Source organism: Mustela erminea, chromosome 12 (assembly GCF_009829155.1).
Source record: "Mustela erminea isolate mMusErm1 chromosome 12, mMusErm1.Pri, whole genome shotgun sequence".
NCBI lineage: Eukaryota > Metazoa > Chordata > Mammalia > Carnivora > Mustelidae > Mustela > Mustela erminea.
The window spans coordinates 80,037,190-80,050,391 of record NC_045625.1 but is presented as its reverse complement, the minus strand read 5'-3'; the positions used below and the strand labels follow the sequence as shown (position 1 = coordinate 80,050,391).

The following is a 13,202-nucleotide window of genomic DNA, read 5'->3' as shown; positions in this document are numbered from 1 at the left end:
CAAAGGGCTTGGAACAGTGTGAGGACAGAGTAAACAGGCAGTAAATGGTCACTGTTATGCTGTCTTCTTGAACAGGCTGCCATTGTGGCTTTGGACCTGCAGATCATTCAGAATGCCATGATCTGATCCTGGGAGGGGTTTCTCAATATCAACCATCTGTAAAATGGAAGGAGCACGAATTTTCAGGGTTGTTTTGAGATTAGAGCTAACGTTAAACATAGGCGCAATTAGGGGCCCTGATTCTGAATCTGGGTGTATATAGAAGTATACCTTCTGCTAAAGCAGAGGCTAAATCAGAAAATCACATTTGAAAGTATGGTATCTCTCCCCCCAAGGGTGATGTGTCACGTTAATGAATGTGTTTTGGTGTGAGTTGGTATAAATAGTCATGCAAGCATGTTTGTTTTTCCACTTCTGTGTCCTGTGCCAAGCACCGCACCAGGCACCAGGAGATGTTTAAAAAAAATACTTGCTACGTGAATAAATGGGTAAGTCTCTAGCTGGTTTGGTCAAACACATTTTTTGTTTTTAAAGGAGGGAAACTATTTTAGATCCTGAAATTGCTTTTTAAAAAAACCAAGTTCCTAAACCATTTGAACAATTGAACATGTACAGATTCATGTGGTATCAGCTTGTGGGGAGGATCATGCTGTTCTAAAAGCTTTGTTTGCTGGGAGGATGCATTGGTCCAACCAGTCATTATAACTGCAAACAGTTATTATGTCTATGATTATTATTATGACATTTCTAATAAGTATTATTGTAGAGGTCAACCTAATGTTATGTCAATAAACCAGGACTAGAATATCTTACATGTTCACTTCATACTTTTTCTTCCTGAACTATATTTAGATACTAGAAATGGTAGAAACTCCAGGATTTTTTATTTTCCCAAAGAAACCTCTTTACCTTTTACCCCTGCTCAATTGTATCATGCCTCTGAGAGGTCACATTGCCACTGTTTTTTCCAGTTTTAATTATGCGTAATATTAAGGAAAATAGTTACTTGTAGGCTGGTTCAAGCTGGTGAAAACTGCACTCACTCTCTGACTGCAAAATGCTGGATGTCAGAGAGAAAAATCAGCCTGAATGCACTTGTAGCTTCTTATCATATAATGTAGCCCCAACTTCAGACTAAACGTGCTCTCTTCCTTCTGCTTCCAAGCAGAACCGGACCCAAGTTATGCCACAGAAAATCACTGCTTTTATTTTTGAAGTAGGGCAGGAAGAGAATTCACAACTTGGCTTGAGAATGTATCTCTTCTTCTTCTTCTTCTTCTTTTTTTTTAAGATTATTTATTTATTTGAGAGAGAAAGAGAGAGAGTGGGAGAGAGAGAATGAGAAGAGGTAGGCACAGAGGGAGAGGGAGAAGCAGGCTCCGTGCTAAGCAAGGAGCCTGATGTGGGACTCTGTCCCAGGACCCTGGGATCGGAGCCTGAGCCAAAGGCAGATGCTTAAGCAACTGAGCCACCCAGGTGTCCCAAAAATGTATCTGTTTTTTAAGAAATTATTTTCTGGTTCACATTTTTTTTTTTTTTGAGAGAGAGATTTTATTTATTTATTTGAGAAAGAGAGAGAGCGTACATGAGTGGGAGTGGAGGGGCAGAGGGAGAGGGAAAAGCAGACTCCCTGCTGAGCAGGGAGCCCAACATCAGGCTCAATCCCAGGACCCTGAGATCATGAGCTGAGCCGAAGGCAGACGTTTAACCGGCTGAGCCACCTGCATTCCCCTCTGGTTCACATTTTAAGTAAAAATTTCTAATAGGACACATTTAATTTAGATCTTCTTATTTGTTCCTCAGGAAAAAAGGAAGAAAATATACCTAACCAACACTCTTTTTGTTCTGACCAGTTATTTGGTCTAGATTTAGAATCCTTTAGTTAATGGAGACTTTGAAAACCCATTCCTTTATATATTTGAAAACTAGCGGGTTTAGGGGGGAATTGACCCACTAAATTGAGTTTTTTTTTAAGTGTTTATTTATTTATTTGACAGAGAGAGACACAATGAGAGAGGGAACACAAGCAGGGGGAGAGGCAGGCAGAGGGAGAAGCAGGTGTCCCACAGAACAGGGAGCCTCATGTGGGGCTCAATCCCAGGACCCTGGGATCACGACCTGAGCTGAAGGCAGACGCTTAACGACTGAGCCACCCAGGCACCCCACTAAATTGAGTTTTAAGAGGCCCCTGGCCTGTTCTCAAACTTGTACCTTCCTTTAGTTGAGACTTTGATATTTTAGGTGCTGTCTTTCAGGTTCATAGTCCTCACTATTCGAAGCTGACATGCTCACTCATTCATTTCACCATTGTCATTGATTTACTGAGCAGCTACAATTAGTTTGAACATGTAAGATTACTATTTTTGTAGATTAAAAAAAAGGACAACTTAGTGTTCAGTCTCATAAATATTTATTGAGGACCTACCACGTGAGAAAGCAGTTAAGTTTCAATTGTATAGGGAACCTAATGCAAGAGACTCCGGTAGAATACCAAACAACAGCGTTCAGAGAGTCGCTCTACTGATTTGGTACAATTGTCTATTTGCAAACAATGTTTTATACGGCACTTAATTTTTTTGAAGAGTTTCCAGGTTTGCCAATCTTGCAGTTAATTTGCCTGGTCAACGGAATTGAACAAAATTATTCTTAAGTTTTTCTGGTTATAAAGGAAAAAAGGTGTACATAATTATTGAAAACAAATGGTTAAATAATTTGAAAGTCTATAAAATAAAAACTGAAAGTTCTTCCCTTACAGCCTGGAGTAAACTGTGCTAACAACTTCTATTTTATTCCAGATCACTCTCTCTCTCTCTTTTTTCTTTCTTTATTTTACATATGAAATGAAATCTGTAGCTTTTTTTTTTTATCACTCAGAATGATAACGTGACAGTTCTCCATACAGAGCGCTTCACTTCTGAAATCAAGACGAGTCATCATGTCCGCTCAATAATCTTTTTAATAGTCACTTCCCACATTTAATTGCTTTTTAATTGAGTACTTTTCAAAATTCATTTTGATTGTGGTGATTGCCCAAAAACATTCAAAGAAGGCTTATAGTCTGCAAACACTTTCATTTAAAACCATCTTTTAAAGGAACATAAGGTACATGCAGCAACCACATGATTTTAGCACAGTGGGTTGAAAACAATACAAAAATAGTCATTCAAATGTCTTATCTCTAACCAACTTAGAATCCTCAAAAAAAAAAAAAAAAGCAAAGAAAAGAAAAAGAAAGAAAGAAAGAAAGAAAAAAAAAGCAACAACAACAACACCCAAAACCAAACTAGGCTTCCTTGGGGGGGGGGGGTAGGGAGCGTGGAGTGGGGGTGGGAGGGGGGGAGGGGAGATGTGCCGGGGAAGACATCAAATGATGTTGGTGTTTTCATTTTTCTTTGATTGAGATATAGCTGATATATAACATTATATTAATTGCTAGTGTGCAACATAATGATTTGGTATTTGTATTGTCTCATCTTAATTTTAGAAATGAAGACAATGAACTTTGAATTTCTACATGGAAGTTCACAGTCTCCAAATTTTTCTTAAACCTCTGCCATCTTACACCACTTACTTGCCAATGAACGTGGGAGACCAAATGAGAAGGTAGTGTACAAATGTTAACAGAATATATCTGAAATAATGTGTTATGCTTAATTTAACCACCCTTTCCCCCTCTGGACATAGTTGTAGTTGAATATAACACACATATATGGAATAGAATCATATTTTCTGCTAGTAAAAGTTCTGGCTCCTGGGGCAGGCATAAATATGTCAGCATTTTAATAGGTTTCTACAAAAAACATTGACTTCCAGGGGTTCCACCAGCTAACCCACTGGAGAATATTGGCATAGTTGGAAGGATTTTGTACCACAGTCAAAAGCTTTCGTGTTTCCTCTGAAATGAAGAAAGAGATTGGACTGGGTGATCCTGAAGGGTTCTTTTCAAGAGCATTTAGTTCTTGGGCTTATTTGCAAAGCTTTCAGTATCCCATACCCCAGAGACAGAAAGAGCAAAATCTACCCCTACAAATACCAGTTTACTGAGATACCCAAGTACTGATGCCATTGCTAGTAAGGTGCTTTTTTGGGCGTGGAGGACATATCTATTTGGTATCTTCCAAACTACAGATGTATTCCTACTTAAGGAAAAAAAATAGTGTGCACTTGGTCTTTTTAACTTGAACTACAAAAACATTTTCTCCTTTATTTCTTTTATATTGCAAGCTCTACTAGTGAACCTAAAATGTTATGGAATTCGATTTAGTGAAACAGTAACACAGATAAAGAGCTATGTATTTTGTACCAGATTTGCACCAAATCGTGCATCTGTACCAAAAATTACAAATTATGAATACTATCTGCCTAGAGAAAGGCAGGCTTTGTTTTCTTGGGGCATGAAACATGAACATGAAAGTCTCAGAAAATATAGGGTTTTGTTCTTTCTCTACCTCCACAGTGTATGTTAAAAGCTGAAGTATAAATCATTCAGGGCAGATCGATATGTGTGGAAATCTTAATTTTTTATTCATCGAAAATGATCAATGAAAATGCTTTAAAGTTACCTAAGACAAAATGATTTTTTTAAATGCATAATTTCTTTGGTGGTATAATATTAGGAGATGATTATAGCCCTATTCTGTTTTCCTCTCTTTTGGCTTTTTTTTTTTTTTTTTTCCTTTTTTTCTTTTCTGTGGCTGGGAGAAGGAGAAGTTAAGAAATCGTTACCCTTAATATTGCTAGAGTGGTCAAGTGTTGTCCTGTTTTGCAGATAGAAATCTGAGTGGAAGACTCTAGGTGCTCAGCTTGAATTACTCTTAAGTCATTTTATACTGATGAGTGATTTTTATATGGGAGGGCCTCAGACTGCATTATGTCTGCATTTCTACCTCTGGAAAATATTTACATGATTGCCTGAAATGGTTTTAAAAAAAAAAAAAGGGTTTTTTATTTGTAGATCTGGAAAAATTAAACCAAGACAGGATGATCAGACTATTTCTTTATAAAAGGTATGAGGCACATTCCTTTATTATTAGCATATAGCATTTCTTTGCAAAAAGAATGCCTGTATTTATTGTAGAAAAATCCCAAACCACAAAATAACCCATAACCAATGGCTAGAGGCACTGGGAAAGATTATCATAATAACATTTTAGAATCTAGCCTTCCAGTCCTCTGAGTGTAAGTGAATGAATGTAAGCAGCAGAATGTTTAGAAAGTCAACTAGTGAAGAACCTCCTCTCCTGGGAGGGTTCATTACCTTTAAGACCTGAAAAGAGAAGTTGCCAGGTCTGAGCTACCTGTGGGCAATCCCTAAACCCATCTATCGTGCTTAGAGGATTAGTTCAGTTTGGGCCTCCCAACTTTATGTCCGAGAAGGTAAAATCAACTGTTCCTTATTGGAGAGAGTAAAAGGAAGAGTAGCTGGGCCCTAAAGCAGAAAGAGGAGGCCGGGAAGTGGCTGTGTGCCCAAGGAAATCAGAAGAGCTCGGGGTCTGGTCATCAGGAAGACTGAATTTAAATACTGAGCACTGTGTGACCCTGGTTGCATTGGCAATCTCTCTGGGCACTGGTTTTCCCATTTATGAAATGAAGGGATAGCAGATAAGGGAGAATGGAATGTGGGAGAGAGACGATAGAAATATCTTAGGCAGGGGCGCCTGGGTGGCTCAGTTGGTAAAGCAGCTGACTCATGACTTTGGCTCAGGTCATGATCTCAGGGTCAGGAAATTAAGCCCAGTCTCAGGCTCCACACTCAGCAGGGAGTCTTCTTGGAGATTCTCCCTCTCCCTCTATCTCTACCCCCATTCCCCGCATGCACACACACTTTTTCCGTCAAGTAAATAAATAAATCTTTTTAAAAATTAAGGCGTACTTCCTAGTTAATTGGAAAGATGGGTCTGAGAGAGAACTATATTTCTAAATTGAGTGGTGGTGAGTAAGTGGGAAGAGATGAGGAAGGAGAATATCTTAATAGAAGGTTTGGATAAGATTTGGATCTCATTTAATTTCTTCATTCAAGATCTAGATCAGCGCTGTCCAATATGGCGGTCTCTAGACACGTGCAATGACTGAACACACAAAACATGACTAGTCTGAGCTGAGATGGGCCGTTAAGTGTAAAAGACATGCTGGACTTTGAAAATTTAGTACCAAAATTGTAAAATATACCCTTAACAATTTTAAAATATTGATCCAGTGTTGAAATGATAGTATTTTAGCTGTATCATATTAAATAAAATATACTAAAAAATTTATTTTACCTGTTTCTTTAAAAAATTTTTTTTAATGTGGCAACTGGGAAGTTTTAAATTACATATGGGACTTGTATTCTATTTCTATTGGACAGTGCTCATCAAAGATGTTAAGCTAATGGAATGTACTTTGGGAAAATGTGCGATCGCTAACCTGTACGTGGATATAGGAGATGTTACAGTTTTAAGAACAGTCTATGAACTAAGAACAGTCTATGAACTAAGAACAGGAATGAGTATCATTAGAAACCTAGATATTTTGGGATGCCTGGGTGGCTAGTTGTTTAAGGGGTTGCCTTTGGTTCAGGTCATGATCCCGATTAAGTCCTGAATCCGGGTCCTTGCTCCCCAGGGAGGCTGCTTCTCACTCTGCCTGCTCTGCCTGCTGCTTCCCCCGCTTGTGCTCTGACAAATAAATAAATAAATAAAATCTAAAAAAAAAAGAAAAAGAAAAAGAAAAGATACTTCACAGATAAGAGTAAAGCAGGAGAATGAGAATAAGTAAAACACTTGAAGGGGAATCATGGTAACAGGTTTCCAACTCTGAATGTAAACTCCTGCATAACAAAAAGCATTTGGAGGTAATCTGCAGGGAAACTTGCAGGAACTACACCCCTTTTGTAGTGACTGTTTTATCTGTGCCTTTTGTTGACTCTCTGAAATAGAGTTAGGCAAGAGGATGGGTGTGAGAGGGGAAGAAATGGGAACTGGTTTACAAAGCGGGTTTATAGACTTTGTAGGCTGAGCTCACACCGGGGAAAAGAGTTAGTATGTGTCAATAAGTGATTACAACTTCTCTGACAAGCTGAAGGCATTTGTTAAATCACAACTCATATTCCTGGAAAATGTTCTTTACTTTGTACAGATGAATCATTTACTTCCAGAAAATAGTACACTTACTGTACATGCCCTCAGTTCAGTCCTACTAATTAATTCAGGTAGTCAAGTAGGGTCAGATTTCATGGTAACATGACACCTTAAAAGGACACCAAAAATGTCCTAAACACCATATCCAATGGCTTGTGGAGTCTTCGTAAATTGCAGAGCCCCCACCTGACAAATAACCTTCCCTTTGACATTTTCTTCTCTATCCCCTCCTGGGTGTGATATCAGAGTCTGGTCATGGTTCTGACTGGTCTTGGCAGGGAGGGAACTCAGAGTCAGTTGAAGAGCCAAGGTTCAAGTGCATAGTAGGTTCTCAATAAGTGAGAGCTATTGTGTCTTTTTCCTGAATATTTTCCTTCACCCAAAACCTAAATTAAAGCTTTCTTCTCTCCATGTGCCGTAGGATCACATCTACTGTTTCAATGATAGAAAACCACGAATGCCACACCTGAACTCCTCTTCGGAGGTACAGTGTAATCACTGTGGACATTCTCTGGCCTGGGATTCTGGATAACACACAGATGTTTCTTCATCCCATATCTTCCTCTGAGACCTCATGTCCCCTCTCCATTTTTGCCAGGCCAGCTTCACAGATGTGTGCCTGGGCCTTCATACCAGCTGTCCTTATAGCCTTTGCCCACCCCAGCGCTCTGGGAACACTCAGAGGCCACGACACTAACAAATCCCAACTCTGGCTTAGTTTGGATTTGTGTGGGAATTCGGGGAGACCACGAAAGTTTGATGACCAGATAAAGATGACTTTCCTTTTTTTTTTAGAGATTGCTTTACTGGGCTGCCTGATGGTGTGGTAGGTTAAGTCAGACTCTTGGTTTCTGCTCAGGTGGTGATGTCAGGGTCATGAGATCGAGCCCAGAGTTGGGCTCCGCACTCATCATGGAGTCTGGTCGAGACTCTCTCTCTCTTTTCCTCTGTCCCTTCCCTACATTCTCTCTCTGTCACTGTCTCTAAAATAAATAAGTAAATCTTAAAAATAAATTAATAAATAAAGACTACTCTACTGAGGCATGATTGACCTACAAAGCTGCACATATTTGTTGTACACAACTTTCTGTACTCAACAACAAAGCGAGAGGTTATGTTGACAGTCTTTAGCTTTGGGTCTTTTTGGAGGTCATGTCACCTCCATGACTCAGTTCCTTCATCTGTAGGATGAGTGATATGGACTTGATCTCTAAACTTTCCAGCACTTAGATACTGAGCTTCTAGAATGCAATAGGCATGGAGAGGAAAGCATGGGCTCATAACATTTTTCTAAGTTTTCAGGTGGAACAGTGTTGCTTGAAGCAGTATAGTGGGAATGGATTAGCTTTCTCAGAACCTTCACATTAAGGGTAAATTTCAATACTTGTAACAAATCGATACCAGGTGAGCAAAAGCTTGCCATCGCTGACATTTCTGTGTATTTGTTCCTATTTTTGCTACTGAACTGATTCTTTCTCATAAATCATGTCATTTATTAATCATAAAAATCTTGCTGATTTTAAATTTTATCTATTAACCAAAAAAGCTTTATCTGCTTGTTAAGAATTAAACAAATCCTTAATATATGCCCATCATAAAAAAAATTCAAACAATGGAGAAAATGAAAAGAATCCAGGAAAACCCAAATTACCCAAATCATGATCCTCCAGAAATAATACGTTTTAGAATTTTGTTTTGTTTAGGATCCTACTGTGTTTGACCTTCCCTAAATGAGACCAAACTATAAATGCTCTTTTGTAACCTGCTCTAAAAAAATCTTAAATATATTGTAGATATCTTTGTTCAATAATGACTGTTGATCTAGAATAATCTTTTGTAATGGCCATATTCCATTGTATTGCTATATTATAATACATTATTTATTCCTTTCATGATGGACATTTAAGCTATCTTTAATTTCCTACTATTATAGACAGCACTGTGATGAATGTCAAGCCATACCTAATCTTACAAACATATTCAAACACACTCAGATACAGAGAACAGACTCATTTTTTTAAAACAGGTAATTAGGAGGCAGCCTGTAAATACAATTTGATAATCAGCTTGTCACTGCAATGCCACAATTCCTGATTTACAAAAGATTAATGCATTGTAACCATTATTTTCCTGAAGGGTGGAAACTTACCCTTAATCACTTGATCTAAAAATTCATTTCAGGCTATTAAAGATCGGAAGGTAATCTAGTATCCTTTCCCCAGCTGAAGTGATTGTAGTTATTTCTAATTAAACCATCCCTGATGCACATGATAAAACATGTCCTAGCTTCTCATTTAATTCATTTGAAGGTTCACAGTCATTCATGTTAAAAGCTCTTTGTTTTACTTAAGTCAAAAATACCTTTGACTTGGGCTGTCACCATCTCTTCTTGATAATCATTGAAGGGCATGGGTTGGATGAGTAAAACAAAAGCCAACCATTCCTACAAATTGAGAATTTTTTTTTTTTTTTTTAAAGGATGGGGATTAGGGATTTTTTTTTTTTAAGATTTTATTTGTTTATTTGACAGAGAGAGACAGAGAGGTCACAAGTAGGCAGAGAGGCAGGCAGAGAGAGAGGAGGAAGCAGGCTCCCTGCTGAGCAGAGAGCCCGATGTGGGTCTCGATCCCAGGACCCTGGGATCATGACCTGGGCTGAAGGCAGAGGCTTAACCCACTGAGCCACCCAGGCGCCCCTACAAATTGAGAATTTTTAACTTAAAAAAAAAAATCTGACATGTCTAGCAGATTAAAGCAGTGTGTATGAAATCATTTAAAAAGAGAGACCATTTCCTCTTTTTGAGACCATTTCCTCTTCAACCCTGTACCTCATCCAGTGTGTGGGACATAAAGTGCACTTATTTGTTGCTGAAGAAATGAATGTTTGAACGAATGAAGCCAATTGTGGTTTGTAACTTAAATATTGGCAAATATCTGAACTGGTAGAGCTGATTATATCTATAATTGGAATAATCCACATGAATTACCATACAATTGTGTTTTCTGTACTTATGCATGGGGCGAATGTTTTCCACTAAACATAACTCACTGGTTTTATCATTCTCAGGATCTGTGGTTTATGGAAAGCATGAGCAAGCTGTGTTCTCTAGGCCAAACCTAGTCTGCTGCCTGCATTAGTAGAGCCCATGATATGAGAATGACTTTAAAAGCATTTTAAAATGGTTTGAGACAACCATAGGAAGAATGATGCTCTATGACAAGTGAAAATCACCTAAGATTTGAATTTCATCGAAAGAAAGTTTCACCATGACATTTTGTAATGTATCATGGTTACTTTTGTGCTACCTATAAAGGTGAGTGGTCCATAAAGCCTAAAATAATTACTATTTGGCCCTTGACCAAAAATTTTGCTACTCCTAGTTTAGGTTAGTCTTAGGTTGGGCTGCTGCAAGAGAATATCATAAACCGGGTGGCTTATAACAACAGACATTGATTTTGCACAGTTCTGGAGGCTGGGATGTTCAGGAGACCCAGTTTGAAACTGCACGGGCAGTTTCGATGTTTGGCGAGGATGGGCTTTCTGGTTTGTAGATGGCTGTCTTGTCTCTTTGTCCTCACAAGGCAGAAGGGTGGAGGGAACGTTCTGGAAGCTTTTTCATAAGGGCACTGATCCCACTCATGAGTGCTCCACTCTCAGGACCTGATCAGCTCCCCCAAACCCCACCTTCTAACACTGGAAGTTAGGACTTCATCATATGAAGCTTGGGACACAGGAACATTCAGAGCAAGGTCCAAAACTATTTCTTGGGTGTGGAGGAGGGTACTGCTCATCTAGAAGCAAGAATTCTTTTGGGTGACTAGCCTTATGGAATGTTAGGGCAGCGTACTAAAATGACAGGTAACTAGGCAAAGACAAGTCATGAGGCAGTATGCCTATTTGGTCAACAATTTGAAAATAACGGTAGTAGCATGTTTTCTTTTCTCTTTAACCCTCTCTAATTGAGGAGGCCAATCTTATGCAGTGTAAAATGTTATTTGAGAATACATCAACACACCAGAGTTTCTTAATGTCAGGATTGCTTAAAACCACCTTAGATAGGGCCTAATGGTTCGCTTGTGACTCTTCTGGCCTTGTCTGCCCCCCTGGTCTTACAGGCTAGGGACACTAATGGTTCTTCAAATAGCCTGAGGCACGATTTTAACATTTGTACTCTCTTGAGCTATTGTGGAATATCAAAGGGGTTTAATCTGTACTCTAATGTAGGAAATTATTGAATTCTTCTACGTGTTTTAGGTTTGAGATTTTATTTTTATTACTTTCTTTTTCTTCTATAGCCAAAACACACATTTGTACCAGGCTCCTGAGTGAAACCAAGGATTGCACTAGGAAGTGAATAGTTCAATTATTGTTATTGGTGTAACTCTGATTATAAAAGAAAGAGAGGGATGCCTGGGTGGCTCAGTCAATTAAGCCACTGCCTTTGGCTCAGGTCATGATCCCAGGGTCCTGGGATCAAGTCCTACATTGGGCTCCCTGCACAGCGGGGAGCCTGTTCGCCCTCTGCCTGCTGCTCCCCCTGCTTGTGCTCGCTGGCTCTTTCTCTCTCTCTGACAAATAAATAAATACAATCTTTAAAAAATTTTTTTAAAAATAAAAGAGAAATTATCTTATATTCACATATATCCTCTATCCTTGAGTTTCCTTCACTCATTTTTAATACAATATCAAGTTCCTCTCAACTTTAACATGGATCATTTTTTTTTTTAGAGAAACAACTAGTAAACTGATCCATGTATCTGTGTATCTATGTATGCGTCTATGTGTGTATGTACGTATGTAGGTATCTATTATCTATCCATGATCTAGCTCTTTATTTTAAGGAATTGACTTACGAGTTTGCGGGGGCTGGCAAGGCTAGAGGTGCAGTAGAATTTGGTGTTAGAGTCTTTAACCTGAAGGGAGTCTGGAGACAGAATTCTCTTTTTCTTGGGGGACCTCAGTCCTTGCTTTTAAGGCCTTCAATTGTTTGGATGAGTCTTACCTACATTAGGGAAATAATTTGCTTTACTCAAAGTCTATTGATTTAAACAAGCATCTAAAAAAATACCTTCACCTCAACATCTAGTCTGGTGTTTGACCAAAGAACTAGGTACTGTAACAGCCAAAATGACATGTAAAATTAACCATTACAAATATGTAAATGAAATAAATGCAAATAGATGTGTTATGCAAATAAATATAAATAAGTATAAGTACATATGATACATATGTATCTTTGATTAATTATGCCAATTTCAGTTTTAAATTTAAAGGCAGCTTGACTTTAAAATCCTGAGAGTGTATAGCACTCTTGTGATACTGAATCTTGACTCCTTAGGTTCTTTTCCAGTTTGGGTTTATTTACTTGTCCAGATTCTATAAATTTATGGTTGATATGGTAGTGTGGTGGACAGAATAATGATCCCTAAAGATGTCCACATTCTAATCCTGGAACCTGTGAATATGTTACCATCCAGGGAAAGAGAGAGTTGAGGTCACAGATGAAATTAAGGTTGTTCGTCAGCTGACCGTAGAATAAGGAGATCATCTAGATTGTCTCAGTGAGTCCATTGTAATCACAAGCCCTTAAATGTGGGAGAGAGAAGCAGAAGAGGACGTCAGAGTGATAGGGTATACTGTGGACTGAAGCGAGTGCCCCCAAATTTATATGTTGGAACTCTACCCCACCCAGTGTGGTTGCATTTGGAGATGGGACCTTTGGGAGGTAAGTAGGGTTAGAGTTCAGGAGGGTAGGGCCCTCATGATGGAATTAGTGTCCTTATGAGAAAAGACACCAGGGAGCTTGGTTTCTCTCTTTCCGCCATGAATGGACACATTGAGAAGGTGGTTATCTCCAAGCCAGGAAAAGAGCCCTCACCCATCCCTGCTGGTACTCTGATCTGGAATTTCCAATCTCCAGAACTGTGAACAAGTACACATATATTATTAAGACACTCAGTGTAGTATTTCACTGTAGCACCTGAACTGACCAAGATGGGATGTGAGAAGAACTTGACCCGTTGTTGCTGCCTTTGAAGACAAAGGAAAGGGACCATGAGCTTAAAAAAAAAATCAGGCAGTTCT

At 38.8% G+C, this 13,202-nt stretch overlaps 1 protein-coding gene across 1 annotated transcript in view; it reads left to right on the top strand.

Annotated features, from left to right (window-relative positions):
* TMC1 (transmembrane channel like 1) overlaps positions 1–13,202 on the top strand; it is a 382,443-nt gene that overhangs the window by 29,023 nt on the left and 340,218 nt on the right. The window contains exon 2 of the mRNA XM_032306873.1: positions 3,485–3,603. The gene's annotated coding sequence lies outside the window, so the exon portion shown is untranslated. The remainder of the gene's footprint in view (positions 1–3,484; positions 3,604–13,202) is intronic.